A 23504-nucleotide genomic window follows, 5' to 3' on the forward strand; every position below is an offset into this window, starting at 1 on the left:
TCTCCCTCCCCTGAGTCCTTAGCTTCAATTAAAGAGTCAGGTTTAGATCATGTTAGTCACTTGCATTATTATCAACAATTACAGTATCCAGCTGTGCACAATAATAAATATATTTTATACAGAAGTATACAACAATGTCTTCCATAAATTATTTTTGCAGCTTTTTCCTCTAGTGATATACTTATGGATGTTTTCATACAATGCCTGGTTTCCTGTTTCACCATCACTTCCTATCTAATAAAGCTCCAGAGGACATAAATCACAATGTTACCCATGAATCAGTGTTAACCCTAATGTCCTCTCTGTAGACTCAGGAAACAGTGGGGTGGTTTGATGCTACTAATATCTATAATAGCATACTAAGACCTGCAAAAATGTATGCTGGATTTATGCATGTAAAAGTAAACACACACAACCAACCATCCCATTTATTATGTAATCCTATATTCCTGGAAAGTTTGGGAAGTTCCATGGTCTGGACTTTAAAAAGTTTGGAAAACTTGAGGGTCAGGCATGAAAATTATGGTAAAATATGATATTTTATGCAAACTTCCTAATTCTTTCTTTATGCAGTTCTGTGCTACAGCAGGCTCAGCTGCTTTGTAGGAACACTGATTTTGCTTAACACACGTGAGCCGGGATCTAAGTTAAAGTTTAATGAATAGAACTACCTAGTGTCATGACCACAGTATTTCCATATCTAGGATTCACTGTCACCCTAATAACCAGAATTTGTATGATGTTAGACCCTCAGGCACCTCTGCTTTCTAAGACTAACTTTCTTTCATGCACCCAAATCTGAGACGAGACTATCTAAGCACACACCAAGACCTTTATCTTTCCCCTAGGCACTACATAACGTAAAGAAAGCAACCATGATTAAAAGGAATTATGGAATTGTGCAACTGGGATGGACTAGAGATAAGCAAGTCTCAGCAGATCTACTTCTGTTTTCAAGTTAGGCCTGAACAGTCTTGCTTCTATTGCCTGCCCAAAGAAAACAGGCTATAAATGATATATTCAAACACATCAACAGCACTATGTGGTGGCAGATTTTTTAAATGACTTAAAATACAAAGAAAGAAGAACCGTATGAAAGGAGATTCAACTGATGAATATAAAACTGTCTACCTCTGTCACTTAGAAAAGCTGTCAGAGTGTACAGTACTGTCTCCACACAGCTTGTACTGCCAGCTGATTTCAGCACTGCAGACACATTCTTCTTACTCACGTGCCTATTTCCAAAACTTACTACTTAAAAATGTGTAGAAACTGGGCTTCCATTTTGTGCTGATAAAGGTCAAATCCACAATTCCTTCAAAAGGAATCAATGTTCTCTGTGTAGAGGATAAATGCACGCAGATAAAACGTGAACACACTCCTGTCTCTTCAATGTTTTCGTAATCCACACATACCTCCCTCCAGAGATACACCACCTCTCCTAAACTATATGTTCTATGTTAGTGACATATATTTTAACTGTAATGCCTCAGTGGTCTCTAAGTGTCAGAGACTATTTCTAGAAAATTTCTAGTCCTAGCTTCACCTTCAAAAGTCACCTTGTTGACTTTTCAAATACCTAAAGAGGCAATACTATCCTATACCATTCATTTGTGATTCATTTCTACTCCGGCCTTCAGGAATGGAGAAAAAAACAAACAACCAACCAAACAAAACCAAAAGGTGTTTCTTCATCTAATTACATTATGCCCCTGTTACATGCTGGAAAACCAGTATTTCTTAAATACAGCAGTTCCTAGTAGGGCTTCAAAGTAAAGTTTCATAGCACAAAATAGACCCCAAAATGCAATTACTATAAAAGCATTGGACTATAAGAGTAAGTTCATGAAACATTAGCCGTTGAAGCCTACACTTAAGTCTAGATCACAGATTTTGGAGCTTTGATGTAAAAAAACTGAAGACCAAAATCCATCACTAGCAAGAGTTTGACACGATAAGGTAATAGTGCATTTAAACTGATGATGAAATCATGTTTATCATATTTAATCATAATTAGGCAAGATAATTATTTCTAGGAAAGCATCTCTTTCTGAAATTTTACTTCACTGAAACTTGCTACAATATTATTGCCTCTTGTTAGGGACCATCTGAGTTTCTCTCAGAATTTTCTTATTTACAGCATATTTGTTTCACCCTTTTTGCTTTCTAGTACAAAAGAAGAGCCTGGAAGCATTTGGTGCTTTTCAGCATGTTTATGAAAAGGCAGGTTCATTTAAAGTTGTATTTCACAGAATTACTAGCATACAGTGATGATGCCCCATATCCATTTAATGTTTATTTCCAGAGCAACAAGTGGTAACTTTACATACACCTGAAAAGTCTGGCATGCAACAAAGCTGAGTGGAAATAATTAGTAAACACTCAACTGTGAACTGGTTTGCACCTTGGGAAGATTAAAATGATAGGGTTGTAGCCCCTAACTCTTGTCAAATCTCCACAAAGAAATTGCAGTCAAGGAAATACCAGCTAACTTTCTAGACAGCAGAGCAAGCTGAGGTATTAGAAAGCTTAAGCTGTTGTTCTGGTCTGCTTTTCAGGAGCTGCTTCAGTAGCGTATTCAAAGGTCAGCCTTGTTCTGTGCTGAAATCAGCCTTTAGCTTCTTCCATCTCTGAAGAACTACCTTGTATCCAGCTGCCGCAACTGCAGGACTTGTTCCAGCCTGGAGGCGGGGAGGTGAGGGGAAGAGTGCCTTTCTCAGTATCAGGCAATACTTACAGTTCAGGAGCTAAGCTGTTTGCTCTGTAAGATAAGGTTTGAGAGCTCTAATGCTGTTTCTGGATCCTGGTTAACATAAAGCAGCCATAGCTGTTATCTCACATCATCATTGCTCTAGGTAGACATACAGAAAACCTGTATACATTAACATGCTGGTTAATAATCCACAGTTTGTAACTGCAGAGTTATTTTTACTTACTACTTGAAGTTAGGTATAAAGCTGCTTTGTAGGAGATTTAAGCATATTTAATTGTGGCTGCTTCATGTAATTGGTTGCTCCGTACCAAGGGATTACTCTGTTGTGCACTGAATTTGCAATTTACATTTACATATGGCTGAGAGATCTGTTTTGGAAAATTATAGCACCTGAGATTTTTTTTTCTAGTGCAAATTATAAATACATAATACATAAGTATAAATCACCTGCTACACCTAATTCAAGTTAGTGATCCAATGACTGAGTGCAATCATAAATGTTAATTTATTTTTTTTTCTCAGTTTTCCCCTTTTTCCATGTCATCGAAGTAATTTTATCCTATAAACACACATGCAAATACAAGCTAGCATTAGAAATTATCTAATTAGCAGGGGAGGAAAAGAAATTATTTCCAACAAAATGAGCTAGCCCACAAGTGCAACCAATCACTTAAGCAAACATCATATGTTATCCAGTTTCTGTCAATGTTAAGGGCTTATATTTAATGAGTAGCCAATTGAGAAGGCATCTTATTCAGTGTGGCTTTAAACATCTCTGAAATTACTGCCTACAAAACAGATATTAATCACTACTCTACAAATCACGTGAGGGACACTGGAATAACTTGATTAGTTTGGTTATTCACTACTTAAAACCATAAATGAAGCATCTATACAGAGCATCTGTTCCAGAACACACTTTTTTCCACAGAATTAACTGTCAAGGTATACACTATTTTTCAGTAGCGAAATCCATCCTTGTTTCTTTCTGTCTTATCCAAGCAGGCAATAGATAGGCAACCTTATTTTGGGGTGCAGTAGAGAAGACATCACAAACCAGCCTTGCAAACATCGCTCCTCAGAAGACATACTTACATTCTTATCTGTATAACTCGCTTTGAGTATGCAGATTTGATTTTTCATCATGTGACTACTGAACAGTTACAAAGAACTAGATATAGGCCAGAGGTGATTAATATTCAGACCCTGAGCAGATAAGAATTGCCTTTATTATTTTCAGCCATAATTGCCAACATTGTTGTTATGCAAATTAATCATTGTGAAGAAAAAATATCTGGTCAATATGATTCAGGGATTCATCTAGTGTAGTGATTCTCATTTTCATGTATTAGATCTATGCAGTTCACTCTTTCTCCTGTTTTAAAAATCATTGTGCAGCACCATGTGGTACTGTACCCCATGGCAACGCTGACGTACTTGAGGGTAAAACAGAGAGTTGATCTCCTTTCTTTCCATGTAATATGGGATTCCCTCACTGCCCAGTGCATTATGGAACACAGACAAGCTTATCCACTTCCTACATACCATCAGGCCATTGTATTTCAGGATATTTTTCGTCACATGTGGCTGACTAGTTAAAGCATCCACCCTGGTCACAAGTACAGGACTAATCTCCCAGGAATTCTACATATCTTACATCCTATGTCCTCATCAGTTTTGAGATAGCAACCAAAACAAAGCCATGTTTTCTTACAGCTGCCAGCTATAGTTTTGCAAACAAACTACATACTGTATAGCCTGAAAGTGAGTCTATTATGGAAGCCAGCAGGCACACCAGCTATTTTTGGCTGCAACATTGGGAAACGTTAGAAGAACTTACTTGTAATTAAACATTTCCTCAAGTCACTAAACTCAAAATACATATTTCTGAACACAGAAGTCATGATTGGTGGAAAAGTGCAGATATCTGATATTTCAAAATACTCAACAGCTGCTAAAGACAGCAATCAAGAAGACAGCATATAGCAGGGTGGTACATGGCTAAGTAGTATCATTCTTGCAAAAAAAAAAAAAAAGGTGCAATTCCAACATTTATTTGGTTACTGTGGAGCAATTAGGTATGAAATTAAGTAGTTTGGGCCGCTGTCATACAGATTCTACGAGAAGGTACCCAAGTTATCTTGGGACTGTACACTTAACCTCTCCCTTCCAAATCATAAGCAAAAGGAGAGGAGGGGAAAGGAGAGGGCATGCTGCAAAGTTAGAAAAAGAATTCAAAAGCATTCTTACTGATGACTTGGTACATTTTGTAATGCTCATGAGAGATAATCCAGAGAAAGCAGAGTTCTTGGATCCCTAAGAGAAAAATAATTATATGTGGAAAATCTGCTTATAGTAGCAGCATGGATGCTGACAAAGATCAGATCATCTTCATCATTCCCTGTCACATGTGCTACAGCGTTAGCACTGCTTATTTAATCTTTCAGCAGTCACTTGGTAAGGAAAACAAAAGTTAAGGTATCCTTAATTATTTAGAGAATGCCAGTATAAGGAGATGACAGAAGACAGTTAAAACTCTACCCAATTCACATTACAAGCCCTTTGCTGATTCTGCCAGACCAGAAAGTCCTCACATTACTATCAGCAAGGGCTTTCTTCCCAAAGTTTTTGAACTACCAGCATTATAAATAAAGATCAAGAACTTGGGTTCTTTTTTTTAAGTCCCCATTTTAAGCACATTTCACTAAGACATCTCAGAAGACAGCTTTTACAACACCTTTGAAGACAGTGGCAAGACAGAGAAGAGATCCATAGTAAATTCTGTATTGAAAGGAAAAAGCAACAGCATAAATTCATCCCTAATACACCAGAGAACCTGTATGGAAGCGAGGTAAGTACCTGATCTGCTAGAATAATTTCAGAGTTGATACCTTAGATATGAGAACCTGAGCAAGACAATTAAGGAAGCCAGGCTTACACAAACTCCGCTGGACATAAGATTAATTATCTTTTCACAGCCTTAGTTTTGTTTTTATTTTTATGATCTTTCATAACTCCCAAAGCATGAATTATTTGAAATTGAACTTACTTATATTTGAATAACTGTAATCCAAGCTTGGAGAAATCAAGGCAAACTTTGCAGTATTATCCAAGCTTTGTAAGAACAACCTAGGATGTTGCAAAACAAAATAAGAACTTAGCACGTGTGTACATTGGCTTAACATAACGCAACTTTATTTTCACAAACATTTTTTTCTGGAAGCTTTCTGCCTACTCACATTCCATTCAGGCTTAAATACCTTGAAAGGAGGCACTTATTTTCAGAAAAGACTAAGATCCTCTCAGATACTTGGAACGGAAGATGCAAGGCTCAAAGTAGAAAACAAAACCCCCTCATCTAGTGACCCAGATCTACCCTATTAACAGGTAGGAGATCATGTTGCTATCATAAACACACAAATTATTTACTTGACGCATTTATCTGTAATATAAATGATACCATGCCAGTTAAGTACTCGGCATTCCAGTATCTCATAATCTTGTTGTACTTACATGGAGTAAGTATCTATTACCACTTGGAACACTCATTTAGCCTGCTCAACTGACTGCTTAATGAAGTCTAGAAAGTAAAAGCCTCATGTGCAAAAAGCCAATGTAGAAAGAAGCATGCCTACACACTTTTTTCCAAAGTATTTGAAAAGTCCTAATGTGAAAAGGAATTAAATTAAGGAGAGTGTTCAGAAAAATCGAAATTAAATAAAAGATTAAATATATATATAGTAAAAAAAGCAATGTTCTTTTCCATTTGTTGAATATTGTATTGTTAGAATTTTGTTTTGTTTTTATAAATACCATTAGGCTTTCAAAATCTCTCCAGAAGCTATGCATTCTCCCTCACCCCCACCAAACAAGTTCTTTAGGAATTCCATGCAGCCACAGGTCTAGTGCGGCTCCTTTTAACAGCTTTTTTTGAAGTGTTTATGAGTCAGACTGGCCCATGTTTCAGCTCCAGAAATACATTGGGACATCATTAGCTGCATTCACTCAGGTTTTAATTAATATAGTAGTCATCACTAAGTTTTTCAAGGATACTGTCAGGAAACGCTGGTGCCTCCCTTTCACTCACTACTCATTTCTAGCTACATGCAAGACTCACAAAGCAAACCTGTTACTATTAATCATCGCTACACCACTGCTGCCAATGCAAGTCAGAACAATATCCTTCACTTTATAGATACATAAATTGGATCAGATAGAAACCTGAAACTGCCACTGAGATAATACAGACTGTTTCTTACCATGTATCTGCAGCAGACACCAAAGTCTTTGAGTCAAAAGCCACAAGTATTTGCTATCTAAAACTTTTCAAACTGAAGTATAGACCCTAGGTGGCAAAAAATGTGTTGAAGGACTGCAGAAACCTAGGTTTCTTTTAAGAAGCATTCCATGAACTTATACTTTTCTGTCAACTGGAAGACATTGTTTTAAATAGAATATTTTTTATGAGAGTCTTTTCAGTGCTTTAATTACCTTTATGCTCAAGCGTATGTTTATTTTGCTGCTTAACCCCCCACATTTTTACTAAATGTTTATTTCATTTAGCTTTACTTTTTCTATTAAAAAACAAACAAAAAACCAAAACATCTTCACTGATCCTGCAGCAAACAGAGCCCTTAAGCTTTTCTCATAAGATGCCATTACCCAAAGATCTGGTACACAGCAATTCTTTCATTTGTAGAAAGATCACTGGCACTATTGAAAGCTTTCTTTTAGTTCCTGTAAATGTACAACGAGAAACTGAATAATTGATCAGTTATTCTGATGGGGGAAAAAAATATTATTTGTTGTTCTAGCAACCAAAACTGATTTGCTTGTACCCATTTTCTTCAGTGTGCAACTCTGGGCGTCTCCCAGAGCTGACAAATTAATGTTTAATTTTGAGTAGTGTCATGATGAAGCATTCCCCCATAAAGGAAGTATGACAAAAACCTGCTTCCTGTTTTCTGCAAACTGTGTGGCCACATTATTCATAGTGTAGCTAACACCAGCTTCAGTCTGTCTACTGAGAAAGCACTTGTTTTCACATACTGTTATACTCAATCATAAGTAAAAATACAAAACAAAAGACTTACTAAAAAACCCAAGGAAAACTGTTATGTAAAATCATATGCTTTCTCTTTCTATAAATACTTGTTCTTCATTATTCACATGGGTCTAGCCTGTGCTTATGACACTTGTCATTCAAGGTATTGGTTTTTTTCCAAGCTGCCTCATTTCTCTCCCCTTACAGTGATGTTCTTATTAGTGTGACACTAGTCAAATGCACTTGATGTGCCAGTTACATGAAGTCTCCACACTGCTGTTGCCATGTCATGAAAGAACTAGCTTCGTTAAAGACAGAATACAGTGAATTTCTTGGTTAATTGTAAATGGGGGATGCTAGGAGCAGCCAAAAACTGGAGAATCTCTCAGCCAGTAAAACTGAACTGCAGCCAGGGGTTGGCTCCTTTCTGTAAAGCAAAAGAGTGGGCGGGAAGCCCACGTATTCCCACGATCCCCAACTTCAAAGATTAGGCTTTCCCGTTCTCCTGTTATTCCTTCCCTTATCTTTCATCACTGTTCAGAAAGCTATGTGGCTGCTGTGAACCGGGTAGAACAAGTAGTTCTAAAGGACAGAAGAGCGCTGCCCCGTGATGAGTCAGCACACAACTATTTCTGAAGCTAAATAAGCTTATACTTCACACTGGAGAAATTTAAATAGCCCTTGAAAGAAACAGGTCAATGCATCTTCGACAAGCATAAATGCTGAGATAAAGCCACCCCTGAAACAGGATACCAGTATGATGGTAAAATATTTCTTATTATCATTTATAACTCAGGCTAAGTTTCCTTATTCATGGCTACTGGCCATGGACTACACAGAAAAAATAAGCACTAGAACATTCACTAGAACAGTCAATGGTGCAGTAGTATGGTAAGATCAAGAAGCACAATTTTTTTTTTTTCTTAGAAGTGTCTACCCTAGTAAACTGCTTATAGTTCCAAGATAATCCGAGGATATAGCAACAAGGCTCCATTTACTAGTTAATTAAGAGACTCCTAAATGAACTAGCAATTTGCCAACATAATAACGTTAACATTTATGAGCATTTCAGATTGCTGCAATTTGTACAAAGCATGTATTTTGGTGCTGTGAGTTGCTGAACAGGAAGTTTAGTTGAGTTTTAGGTACAGACAAGCAGAAATAATACCTTATGCATCTGAATACCACTAGCAGTCATCAATAAAAGCTTAATTAATAAAAGAATTAATGAAAGCCATGATTTTATTGTTCCCAGTAGCTTCACATGTAATAAAAAAGTCACTAGTTAACAGATTTCTGTGTGAAGGACAGCAATCATGCTAACCAAGAGTTTTGACACATTTAAAGTCATTTAAAATGCAGAAATGCAAACATCAACCCAGAAATTCTCCCCTCCAATCCACTGGACTTCAAAATTTAGACTGGGGAAAGGGAAGGGAATTATTCTTTTTAACTAATTTCTTACAAGTCTCTTTGTTAAGCAAACCACACCACATTTAAACGCCAAAAATCCTAAGTTTTTACCACTTCTCTAATTTCCTACAGCATATTATGTTAAAGTGCAGGCATGTTAAACCTGCGAGATTAACAGATCCCAGATGAAAAGGCAATCCACTTTTTGAAATTGACTTCTTTTTTGAACACCACCTTTGCCTAAGGCTCTTTGTCCATATGCTATTTTTCTCTCAGCCAGCAGCTGAGAGAACTTGAGGTATTTTGGAACGCAAGCTCTGCCAGTGAAGGAGGACTGCTCCTTGACCTTACATTTATGAAACACTTTTCCTTCCTGCTTCAGAAGTACATTAGAATTTTCTCCTTTGAACTGACTGTACATTCAGAAAGTACATCTGTATGCTGGAATTTTAACTTCTGTCCATTTGGTCTGTCTCGTTTTTCTTCTCTCTACAGTGTGAATAGTACAATATGTGTCTAGGTATAAACTATTTCACTGCTGGAAAACAGCGACAAAAATGAAGCCAAGTTGTTAAAAAGGTGAAGTAATAAGATTAAGTACTCTACTGCATAGAATATACACTTACTCCTACACAGCAAATTTTCCAGCAAGGAATCTTTAAGCCAATAATGACCATTAAAATTCTCATTTTTCTGAGCATCCAGAAGTCACTGCATATTTGTAGAAAGTATCAATGAGGTGCAACAAATAGTCATGAGATCTTAAGTTGCATTTTTCAGCTAAAGGTTGTCATACTTTAGATCTCTCAAGTTCATGAACAATATCTACAGAGATACAAAAGTAGGCTGACACATACACAAGCATATTGCATATTAAATACCTAAATACTGACATTTAAAAATATTATCTTAAAAATGCAATTACTTACAAATATTGAATATAAAAATTAATTCCAACAATAATGAATGCAGCACCTCCATTAATTTTCTTTCAGCAACCTATGAAGTTACTGTCACAGAAGTAAAATCCCTGAGGTTATTACTTATTTTGCCAAAAGGTGTACAATATACTGAAGCAGAGTCAAAACAACCTCGACATCAGTGGATGTGTTACACTATACAAATAACTTGTGTTAGTACAAGCGTAACACATGTAAATACCAACTTCCCCACAACTGCCATTACATTGGAATCACACCTTAACTTCCAAAGAGGACAACATACAAGCACAATATAGTTGTTTATGCAGACACTTCTGCAGAAAAAAAAATATTTCCAAAGATGCTTTGTATGCGAACTGCCTGGACCACTTTTTTCTTCAAAATGATTCTACAATCAAATATATTTTATGTCTTTAGTAACTAAGGTACATGCTTTAGAACCAGACATTTCATTTCAGGCTAATTTTTACGTGTACTTTTTAAACCATCCTCTTACGCAAAATAGAAACTGCCAAGATAGGAATGTGTTTTAGGCAACTGTTAAAGCTTTTAATGTATTTCATTTTAGAGAATCAAACTCCTCTATTCATTTGTTCTGCTGTCTGAATAGGACACTTGATTTTTAAAAAGAAGCTCTAAAATTCTCCTGTTCATGTCACTAAAACCAGATTAGCACAATCTTGGCTGCTGTGCATTGCTTTAACACCTCGTTAGTGTCAGTTCTAAATTAAAATATATAAGCCCAGGAACTAATGTTAAGTTCCTGTATTCTACTAGTTCCAATAGTTATTCCTTTATGTTTCCTGCACCTAATTAGTAAATACAATATGCAGAAACCGACAAAAAAAAGCATTGAATTCTGCATTTGAACTACAGACATGAAGCTAAACAGAGGCAATCATGAATTATCAATGAACAAGATTATATACATTCTGCTTTATTGCTTTAGAGTGGGAAGAGAAGTGTGGACATACCAAACTGGTTCTGCACTGTAGAAGGGCAAAGCGCAGGAAGTGCTCTGCTAAGTACTAACCCTCTTTGTGCCAGCATTTAATCAGTGGTGCTGACAGACTGTCAACTGAAGACTGAACTGGGAAGAGCACAGCAATCAAAACAGTATCTGGAATAGCAGGGGATATGTGAACTAGGAATGACTGCTTTGGAGAAGGTACATCAGTTTCAAAAAAGCTTCCCCATCTTCAGAATGAAGCATCTGGCACCTGCCATCCCTGTAACAAGAGCATCCATCTTGGCACTGCAAGGCCAGTTCTGGCATTCTGCTCAACTGAACTGAACTTGGCATTTTAATGTCCCAGATAGTGCTCTAGACTAGATTTTTTTTTTTTTTTTTTAAACATGCCAATCACTTCTGATTTTCTTACTGTTTCCATGAAAAGATTACCAGCTAATATAACCCACCTGCTGGGGCAGTCATGTTGTAAAAGCCTGAGGTTCAAGTAATTGGTCAGGAACAAGCAAAGATTGTTTCTTCTGTCTCAGTCAAGCGTACAGCTGGTAAGTCACTGAGTACTCTTGATCCGCTTATCTGAGATGATAACAAGCTTCTTATTATGCTAGCTTATTTTAAATAAAAAATATTTATACAGAACTAAGTGTAAGTGTTGGACATACTTGAGTGATTGCTTGCCTTTCAAAGCTGGTATAAAATTTAAGGCATTCTAACAAGCTGTTGACACGCAGCTCCTTTTCTATTTAATACATTATACGGGAAGCTGAAAACATACTAGGCAGGAGACATACAAATAACTGAAGGGAAAGTTTTTCCCAAACTGCTGTTAGAGGGGGAAATTAATGTCACAGTCTCTATAGAAATGTTATTTAATATTCTCATTATATACACCTTTATCTACAAATATTAGTTTACAATGCACTTTTTGGGTGTTGCAGCTTTTTAGGTGGGAAGACTTTCAAAACTGCTACAAAAATTATATAGTTCTAGTTTCAGATACCACCGTGTTTCTCCAGTGACTTGCCCTTAACTCCTGCTCTGTATGGAAATTAGATTCATGAACATTTGAAAGCCTAATTACTAATTAACCGTGGATATAACATTGTAAATTTCTGGGCTTACTGTGTATTACACTCCAGAATGATCACATGATGAAGTTGTGGTATTTCTCTAGTCCTTTACAAGCGTAAGCCTACTACAGTGAACACTGAAAACATTGCTTACTGGTATGTGAACATAGAACATGAAAAATAAGATCCAAGAAGCTGGTCTTTGTTCACATATGGAGCACAACAGCTAGCCAGTAAAGTTTTCACTGGTATGCAGCAGAATTATCTGCCAGAGTCCTGACTCATAAGCAGCTTGCTGGCTGTATTTAGCAGCAGAGGAATGTTTAGTTGATTAGGTCTCCTATGACAATAAATATGGTATTATTGAAGTCTGTGGAAAGTACTGTTGAGGATTTCAAGTAGTGTGATATAACTGATGTAAAGCCTGAGACTTTCAAGTAACTAAACGACCCATTATGAAACTTAAAATAATGGCTCAGTTGTTAAAAACTGGGAGTTGTTCACAGCTATGTCATCTCCCTTATCTAAACATTCATATAGTTAAAATATTTTTAACTTTAGTCTGTACAACTCTAAAGAAGCAGCTATATAATTCCATTAAATGATTCAGTGACTCATCTCACTTAAATGACTGGTCTCATAAAAACTACACAGAACACATGGGGTACCGTGCTCTGATGCCTAGCTTTACCAAATGGTTTTTCTGCCAATAAGGAAATCTATGTAATGAGACTTGTCAAAACATTTTTTTTGTGCTAGAAGAGGTACTCCAAAGGAAGCATTGTAAAAGCTCCACTACCATGTTTGCTTGTTCAGGTGTGCCTCAATACTAAGGAGAGCCACAAGAACTCAGACTCATCAGTTCAGAGTCTAACCAACACAATGTCATCACTACTGGTAATATGCTGACTATGTTTTTTTCAGTAAGGCAGAAGCAACATTGGATACTGCTGTGCATCAAGATATTTATTCTGCCTTAGCCTGTCTGAGCATGCTTACAGCAGTGCTTGTTTAACCAGCTTCCAAACAGAAATAAGAATGGTTTTGTATTTTAGAAATAAATCCAAAAAAGCCATGATGTTCTACTATCCATCTATGCATAAAATCAAGAAAACTGTTCCTAAAGAATTAACAACTTCAATACACTTTCAAGATAAGCGGTCAGACCTGCTCATGTCAGCCTATATGCCACTCAAGACATAACAAGAAAACATCAAGATTAAATTGCACCCTTAAGAGAGATTAGAAAACTACCAATATTTTTTCATCTTTCTTCTGATACAAAGATTGTTTCACTATACTTTCAGATAACCACAAATTCCTTTGATTGTACTGTTGCTGTAGTCAGACTGTTTCAGGACAGAATTTGAATTTACTGAGTTAACTGTTATTGTTTTTTTACTTAGAAACTAACTCAGGGTTTTAGCCTAGTATACTACTACCTGTCTCTCAAAAAGCTTTAAGCAGATTCTTACCTATTAGCACTGTCGTGGGACAGGAATTTATTTATTAGAGACAGAGGAAAAAGCTTTGTTAAAGTGCCCATTTACTTTGGAGAAATCATTTCAAGGGTCAGTTTAACTGGCTAACCTCATCTAGTAAAATTATACTAAGGTTAAATCAGTAGTTAAAGGATAAAAAAGGGAAGTCTGAGTCATGCTAAGACTCTAGCACATTATGAACTACTTACAAGCTTTCATGAAAATTAAGTGTTTTACAGGTTCACTAAACAAGGGCAAAGAAAAAACTAACAAAACCCAAATGCCATGCTGAGCTCATAGGATGACCTAAAGACATCAGCTGACTTAAAATATCACATTAATATCCAACAAGGTCCAGAGATAAACAAAAGTATTTATCAGTCTATAAACTTATTTGTCTAAATGGAGTTAAATCCAGAAAAGCTTGTATGTTGTCGTGAAACTAGAAGTATTATATCTTGATACTTCCTATATAAGCGAGTCAAAACACATCCCTTTCTATAGTTAGACAGTACAAGCTGACAGTACTACTAAAATACATGCCCCATCACTGGTTGGGTCACATTTTTAGGCACCTTCCGCCATAAACAGAAACTGCACAAACAAGATGTATATAGCTTAAAAATATCAAGCAGTAATTTAGAAATTAGCACACACAAAATACAGCTTATATTTAACAAGTTGGATTTAACAAATCAGCTCATACAAGTAGTATGCTCATCAGGCTAACAAAACACCCAAAGAATCCTCACTGGCCAGACAAGCAAAAGTCTGGAGATAAAAACTCACTTCTACTGGCTGCAAAAATACAGCCTTACTATTACTACATTACTATCTTTCATTAATTCCCTAGTCTTTTCAGTTAGGATTTTATACATTTCCACTTCAGTATTTTCCCTTTTTAATCCTTAAACCATCACTAAGCCTACCTCAGCCTATAATTTTGCTTTTTTCACCTCACGTGTCTCCGTTTTACAGACCTTCTCACAGCTGTTCCTCAAAATTTAGCAACTTCCTCAGCAGCCTGAGCCAAGATGATGCAGCTTGACCAGATGAGTAGGGAGCTGGATTCCTGAAAGGGGCAGCTGAATGGTGAAAGGGATTCACACTGCTCTCTTACCTATCTTCCCTCTTGTACCAGTGCAGGGATTTCTGAGACCACATGATAGGCAAGATCAAGGAACTGAGGCTAAGTTAAAACCAACCATTTTTAAATAAGGTATGTTTTAACCCAGATCACTTTTGCAATCCACTCAAGAACAGTCACATGGACATTTGCTGTACACAAAAGGGAGTACCAGGAGATGGGAAAGGGTAACAGGCAGAAACAACAACATAAAAATTCTCTTGACAACAGTGCTAACCTTTTAAAGTGAAACCACAGTTTGAATAAAACTTGGAGCAACTTCCAACAAATGATTTTCCATTAGTAGAACTATACATAGAAAAGGCGAAGTAAAGCAAGAACTTCACAGCAAAGACTTCAGAACTAACTGAACTATCACCTGCACATAGGCACTCCCCTACCGTTGTATACTTCCAATGCTCTCAGGCTGCTAAAACGATTTCCTTAGTAATGGGATGGGAGGCTCAAAAGTCATTGGAAGATTTAAAGAGAGAAATTCCCTCAAAGAATAAGCATTATTTAGACCACAGAACCCAAATTCCAGAAGAGACAGTGGCTGCGGAGCTCCATGCCAGTTCCACTCAGCACTTAGACTGCAGTGAAACCACCCTCAGTGAAGTCTGGAATGACCTTCCAGCCAAATCGGGAAACCATGACCTTTCCTGTGCCATTAGACACCTTCATCAGCTGACTACATAGCTACCTCATTGCCCTCTCTTAGCTTCCTCTTCTTGCTCCTGATACTCTTTCAGATGCTGTTTTGGAGAGTCTCACCTTCCCTCTCCAGCTGTCCACGCAGATTATAGAGCCCTTTCCTCTGGACTTTAACTCTTTCCTCCTGCTGTCTTCTCTCTGGGCAATTTCATCCACAGATTTCTGTACCACTTCTATTCTGAAATTGTAAGATTTTCAGAAAAATAAGTTTTTTAAGAATCATTCCAGTAAATTGAACTTAGATTCTTCTACACAGGCAACTTAGAGTTCTCGTACCATCTTTACCACTGTAGCATTACGTCACCTTGCTATAATGTGTGAAGCAATAGAACAAGCATCTGTCACCTGCTTGTGGTCATGTTCCTCCAGAGAGGTATATGAAGGGGAGTGTTTTGTTTTGGTAGCTTTGCATTGTATTTGGTAGCTAATAGAGAACAAAATGCCAAAATGGGCAATAATATACACTGATCTGGCTGACAAGCTTAACTCGCCCTCAGCCTATATACCTTTCTCTTTTTGTACAATTTCAATTGATCTTAAAACACATGGCTGTGAACTGGGCAGCCTAAGTGCAGATAGTGTGCTTCCCTAAGTCAGAATGTGGTAGACAGGAAAGGATAAAAATCTTGCCAATTGTCACTGTACAAACTGTCACATCTCAGGAATCGGAGCACTTTTAGTGGAGAGTTAAAGGTGAAAGTAATGAGGATTTGGTATTATATTGCTGTTAGACTGGTAATCTCATGCTGCCCTATTTGTCCCATAGTCCTTATATCAGAGCTAGGGATACTATGGACATGTGAATCAGCTCAGTAGACTAATTTGGCAGAAAACTATTTTTTTTATCTATTACTTTTGCATCATGTAAGTTTGCTGAACAAATACACTTTGCATGTGGATAGAGGGAAATATACACCACTCACTACGCTAAGAGTCACCTCTTGTACTAAATTAAGTCTAACGTGTTCTCACCACGTGAAAATTTACCTTCTCTTGGGCTGAGCCTCAAACTCATCTTCAGCTACTCGTCTGACTAAAAGTATACAATTGTGCATGAGCAGAATAAGATTGGAGTTAATCTTACTTCTCACTGGTGTTATTATTTTACCACACTCCATCTCCACTTGTTTATAAAGAGGACTAAGTGGACAAGCAAAGAATTTTGCTTTTCACAACTACATTCATTGCAAGCAACATTAAAGGAATTAACAGACACAAAAGGAAGAATAGTTCAGAACAAACCAAAAATGTAGAACAAGAGAAGGTACTGTTTTCTGTAAGCCTCATGCAGTATCATCTTGCTAGAACTGTGCTAGATGACAAGGAAGCGCATGAGACTTCAGAGCTTGGTTTTTCCATCAGAAAAGCCAGACATACAGTTTGGTTCAGTTGTAGTTATTAAAGATTCTTATAAGTTAAACACCAATAGTAAGTGAACCAAAACCTATACAGGGAGTGCACCAAATACATTCCTGCTCAGGGTAATTTTTCTCATTCCTCAAAGTTGCAATACCTTCTTTTCAAGATATTTAACTAAGTAAATCCTTTAAATTCTATGAAGAAATTATATAATAAAATAGTATTAGCATACCTACTAAATAATTGCATCATATAACTAGCTTACCACCCTTCAAAGAAGCTGTTTAAATAATCCCACTGTTAGCTTATGTAAAAGGACACACTTTTAAATTGTCTTCAGTGGAGTTAACACAGCTATGAAACAAACCTTGATGCAGAGCTGGTGAAGGTAACTGCTCCTTACAGTGTATATACCACCAATAAAGAGTATGTGCTACACCAAGGAGAAGAACAGTTTAAAAAAAAAATCAATCCCTTTCTAGCAAGGGCAACTATTATTAATATCCTGCACAGGCAATTACCATGGGTGAAAATTTCAGGAGTTTTTACCTGATTCTTGCATTGAACAACTCAAGCAAAGATTCCTTAACATGATCTTTAGCTTTAATCAGGCCTATTTTTCTCCATCTCCCTGGAAGCTCTTCATGATCATCTACTAATGCCTTAAACATATGTAGATTTCCATAAAAATTAACTTCTTCCACTAATTCCAAACAGAACCCTACTTGTTGGAGTACGGGTTACGGTGAGAACTATTCCTCTGATAATTAGTTCCCGGTCCTGTAGAATTCTTATTTACTAAGCTTTTGTATCACTCTCAGAAACTGTAAACACTATTTGCCCATGATACAGCTGTCTTTGTAGACAAAATAAACAAAGCAGGGAAGTTACCATGTAAAGCAGCCTGACCATTAAATAACCAGCTCTATTCTGTCCTGTTCTGATCAGTCCTGGGTAATTACGAGGCATGTGTGAGGGGTTTGCTAGAGAATGGCTGCAGCAGGGTATTTAGTTTTTGTGAAAAGCTGTGAAGATGTAGAACAGCAAGGTCAATAGAAAGGTCTCTAGTGATTAATATGATCAAAGGAACCCATGTAGTAAATAAAAGCAGTTTATATTGAACTGTTTAGTTATGTTTCAGAAGTAAATCGTGCTGTGAGATAGGAACATCAAAAGATATTTTCTAAACAATTTTGAGAACATACCACAGCATGATAAGCTATGCAGCTCTGCCATGGGTCTGTAGAGAGACGCACAGAACAGCAAACAGAACCTCCAATTAGAGGGGAAAAAATGCCACATTCTGAAGAAACATCTTTGTGCATTCTGCAGAACTTCAGACAATGGCAGAACATACTCTCTGAATTATGTTGTCAGATACAGATACTACATAGCTGCTCGGTATATAAAATACTAGAGATGACAAAAAAAGTCTAAAACTTTAGTAGCTTTTATTAAGACCTTGAATACTCTATTTATATCAACAGTAACTATGGGGATTTGACTCTAAATCAAAAAGATGTGCCATATTGTTAAAAATGGTAAGGTAGCACATATAAGTATTATTAAATGTACGTTTGAAACCTGAGACATAGTATTTAGTGGAAATATTACATTTTTTCTCTCTCTGTAAAGGTCATCTCCAGTTATTTCAGGCTGGAAAGAAAACTCAGCATTATAATATGAGACATAACTGTCTTTTATCACCTAGATTAGTTGTGTCCTGGCACAAAAGGTGTTCTAAAAAAACTGGAAGTACTAACCCAGGAAGTTCTAAATCAAATCATAGAATAATTTATGTTGGAAAAGACCTTAGAGATCATTAAATCCAACCCTTAACCCAGCACTACCAAGCCCACCACTAAACCATGGCCCTAAGCACCACACCTACATGTCTTTTAAATACCTCCAGGGATGGAGACTCAACCACTTTCCTGGGCAGCCTGTTCCAATGCTTGACAACCCTTTTGATGAAGTAATGTTTCCTAATATCCAGTCTAAATCTGTCCTGACACAACTTGAGGCCATTTTCTCTTGTCCTATTGCACGTTTCTTGGGAGAAGAGACCAACCCCCGCCTCACTACAACCTCCTTTCAGATAGCAGTGGAGAGCGATAAGGTCTCCCCTCAGCCTCCTCTTCTCCAGGCTAAACAACCCCAGCTCCCACAGCAGCTCCTCATCAGACTTGTGCTCTTGATCCTTCACCAGCTTTGTTGCGCCACTTTGGACGCGCTTCAGCACCTCAATGTGACACTAATAGGATTAGTTTATTTAAAAAAAAAAAAAAAAAAGCAACGGGCATTTTGCTTGCCAGCAATATTGAGAAATTACCACTAGATGCAAAATTTAGATAACAATTGTACTAATAACCACATCTTGTACCAGGTAACACTACAGACTGGTATTTTAAAAGCAAGGCAGAAAAAAGGGAAGAAATTATTAACTAATAACTACGTATGTTGGCTACTTCATATATCAGCTATTTGTTTTGTTTTGTTTTTTCTTGAGTGAAAAGCCCAAAATCAAGAAAAGGGATTTCTTTCTACTTATTTTTTACATCATCCTCTGAAGTAATCCTGTGCAATTTTTTCATACATGTGTTGGTTCTGGAAAACATAAATGGGGCACAAATACTGTTTTTTTACCGTTCTGTTAAAACCTGAAAGTAAAAAATCATTTGGAGAATATAAAACTAGTTGTGATGTAGAATTATAGACTAACTGGTCAAAACACAGAAAATGGTGAAAACAGAATTCACCTAAATTAGTTAATTTCATCAATAAGGGAAAATGCTTGTAACAAAAAAGTAACACATTAGAAAATATAAACCTAAAAAGCGTATCGATGTTTTAATTCCAAAGTATTAAGGGAGCCTGGCCTGGAGTAAATTGAAATCACTAAAGATTTGTTCAGATTAAAACCATTATTCAGTTTATTTCTGGATTTATGTAAGTCACTTTAATGAAGAAAGTACCTTGACCCAAGTAGACTCCGTACTTTTAATGTATCATTTAATCATGACATACCCCATCTAACTCCAGTGCTTTAGGCTTTTAATTAGAGCTAGACATAGTAAGTAAAGCTGAACTATAGGTCTGCTGTGACTACAGAGATAATTACCTCGCTAACATATGCAACATGAAAACGTTAAACAATAGGTGGGAAGCTGTCAGCTTCCTCATCCTGTAAATAAGTACAGGAGAAATGTGCAAGGTGACTTAAAATTGAAAAATATACAGCCTAATCAGTGAACTGTTCTGCAGCCATTCCACAGCTGGTTAAAACCAAAATGTAGCTGTAGCCACAGAAGAATAACTTTGCCGAAGCTGCAATCCTCATCCATTTGTAGAAGTGGTCAGAATTAGCTGTGCTTTTAATTAACACTTGTGATACTTTTCATGATTGTAACATGAAATGCCACTTTGTCTTAATGGTTAATATAGGACATTTTAATATACCTTCAAATCATTAATGTAAATTTTTTATAAACATGATAGTAACTTCTCATGACTTAATTTACAGAAACACAATAGAATATACAATTATTGCCTCTAACAGACCAGGAAAATATTGTTTTAGATTACATAAAGCTTTAGCAAACAAATATTTATTGGAATTATCAGTGAGTGGATTTTCTCTGGATTTAGGTTTGCAAATAAATCATTTATATTAAGTAGTCAGAGGGTATTCTTTAGAAAGTGAGGTTATTTTGTCAATAGGGAATATCTATTCACATACAAATAATGCTTTTCATTAATTTTAATTGCTTAGTAGTTAATACTTCTAATCCTATTTCCTACCTGTTAAGATAAACTATATACACTGTGATTTGCTTTTTATTATCTACCACATTCTCATGCACTGTAAACAATCTTAGACTGACTTCCTTCTGAAGAAAAATTTTGGAATTTTCTAAATTCCTAAACATAAATAGATTCCAACTAAAACTGCAAAAAGAGGGGTAGGAGAGTAAAAACTGACGGTGGTGATGACACTGATCAGGAAGAGAGACAAGACAATTTGAAGAAAGTTTACAGCTTGCCAACAGTGGAAGGCCTGTAGTGTATTTTCTGTGGTAGAGTGGTTGTTCTAATGATATAGAATTTTTGGATGAAAAGCTGGGGAATGTACTACTGGGTGACTTAGCAGCACGCCTCCTGTTTTTGGTTAAATATTGTATGCTGTCTCTTGTGGTAGTACACAGAACAATTCCTGTTTCTTTTTTTTCCCCTCAGTGCACTTAGGACAAAGATTTCAACCTTGTTATCTGGGTTCTTCAATACTAGAACCTGGAGAATACACCATTTCTCAAAGACTAAAATCTGAACAGCTGGTTTGGTGACCAGGTGACTACAGCTCATTTAGAAGTGCTGTTATTAAGCAGAAGCCGTGCCTTCTCTGGCAAATGGAAATTCTATCACTGAATTTATACAATCTCATAAACCCAGAACCCTTTTCTGTTTCAGATATACTTAGAGTGTGTGTCTTCTGGAACCTTGCACAACTGTATTTTTTATGTGTTTAGAGGGAGGGTGCTACAAGGGTAAGTTCTTACACGACTTCAAAGCCCTATTTTGTTCAAATTCAGATATAAAATAATACATGTTCTGGGGAGGCTCAACATATCTCATGCCTATCAGTCTATGATCATTTTGCTGTACGATAATTGTGTGTTTTCTGTCACTCTTAGCTGCTGTGGTTATGTGAGTGAACATGACTGAGATTACATGTGAAACCACAAGGAGAAATGTTAGCATCTACATAGCAGTAGCCCTTCGTAGTTACATGTTTTTTTCATGTTGTGAAATGATTTTTGTAAAACACATAGTTTTGGAGTACATTTTCTTCAGAGATGAAGCCCAGTTAAAAACAGTTCGTACAACTACTAGTTTTCACCCGCAGGCCATACTGTGTTGCTCTTGGAGTCAGACCAAAATACTGCATTGCAAACTGACTGCAAAATGATCTGAGGTTTGTCTGGCTGCCTTAAGCAGAGTTGTGGTTTTGTTTTTTGTTTAGTTATGGTGTGGAGGGGATTTTCCATTTAAATTTTTCTAATTGGGATAGTTGCATTATTTCACCTCACTCCTTTTGCTTAGAATTGCCTGCAGAGTTCGTATGCTCATAGGTCTTCAGTTCACACACACAACATTTGTTTCTTGGTCCTAGAATCTGAGGGGGGGGAAAAGAATACTAAAAACATGACTAAAAACATTTTCAGAAAGAACATGGTAGGCTTTAACTTCTGCTGAGGAAGCAGATCTAATGATGCTTGATTTATAGCCATCTATTCAAAAGCAGGTCTCCAGAAAATCCTGTAGCGATGTTTTATACAACTTAAACAATTTTAAGTCACAGCAAAGTGTTCTATGTGGAGACTTGCAAAATATTACTAAGTCAGAGTTAAAAAAAAAATAAATTACAATAACTGTGCTAACCAGCCAGCTGTTAGTCTCAGGGGAGCAGGCAAACGGCAGGAGGAAAAGAGGAACCAAGAGTACTTGTGGGGTAGGTCTTTCATCACATGATGTAGCTCTAGCCTGATGGTTGCATATCTTTTCTCCATCACTTAGACAAGGGTACGGTTATTATTGCATAGCAGTACTAAAAATAGTATATGTTCTGTGTTTTCTTTTCAACGTAACGTGCATAGTCCCTAAGCTTGACTTCAGTGCTTTATTTCCTGTTTTGCTTAAGATTGTTAATGTGACCTGAATTTTACTCCATCAAAAACTAGACTAACTCAATGCCTGAATGTACATTTGCTCAATTCTCTGGAGGTCTGCCATGTGCACTTGTTTTCAGTCATACCGCAAAGCATTTTTGTAATGTTCTGTCTCCTGCTCTTGAATCTTAGAGGTCAGTCCAATGTGAAAGTTGTACTGAAGTCTTGGCTGAAGTAGTATGAGTAGTATTGTGGCAAATTCAGAAAATCTGGGTAAAAAGAGCTCTTGGCACCTGTTACTCTGAACAAATAGTGCTACAGAATTTGGATTAAAAACACTTAAATCTGTGCAGAGATGTTAGGCAGTTGGAAATTATTTTCTCCAACTCTGGCATGACTGACCTTTTTTCTCCAGTTGTGGGTGCTGCTTAATACAGACAAATAAAGACATCAACAGAAAAACAAAACAGCCACTAGGGCTGACTGAAGAAAATAACAGATCTGAGCATTTCTTAACTGAAACTAGCAAACTGTTAAACTGTTGCTGTAGAATGATACACAATTATAAACTAGCGTAGTTGGAAATAACATTACATTGCCTGTCACTGCAAACAAGTGATTAAATTCATGATTACTTCATAAATTTCATAATTCCAAAGTTATGTATTGTTAAGATAGCATAAACCATACTTGCTGCTAAAATCAACAAAATGAAATAAAAGGAAAACTTGTACTAGAAAGAAGAGGTGCCTCCCAAAGGAAAGTTTAGAACTGAGCCGCTTGACAAAGCTGGCCTATTTTGTAACCTACTCACTTCTGCTGCCAAGACTCTACTCCAGTTTTAAGACCCCTACAAGTTTCAGAGCCGTCATTTTATCTGAAATCTAGTATTGTCAGATTTTACCAGGAAGTTTCCACTGTTGGATTTTTAAAAAAAAACATTATTTCATCCAGTACTCGGATAAGCTTCAGAGAGTCGCAAGAAATGCCGATAGGTACTTGAATCC

At 36.7% G+C, this 23504-nt stretch overlaps 1 long non-coding RNA gene across 3 annotated transcripts in view; it reads right to left on the reverse strand.

The window, feature by feature from the left end:
* LOC135315338 (uncharacterized) overlaps positions 1-23504 on the reverse strand; it is a 123906-nt gene that overhangs the window by 99321 nt on the left and 1081 nt on the right. For 2 of the 3 annotated variants that reach the window (XR_010374781.1, XR_010374783.1), the window contains exon 2: positions 15533-15650. The exons of the other annotated variant lie outside the window; for it this stretch is intronic. This is a non-coding gene — a long non-coding RNA (uncharacterized LOC135315338). The remainder of the gene's footprint in view (positions 1-15532; positions 15651-23504) is intronic. 3 annotated transcript variants of the gene reach the window in all.

The sequence above is a fragment of the Phalacrocorax carbo genome, chromosome 11 (genome assembly GCF_963921805.1).
Source record: "Phalacrocorax carbo chromosome 11, bPhaCar2.1, whole genome shotgun sequence".
In the NCBI taxonomy this organism is placed as follows: Eukaryota; Metazoa; Chordata; class Aves; order Suliformes; family Phalacrocoracidae; genus Phalacrocorax; species Phalacrocorax carbo.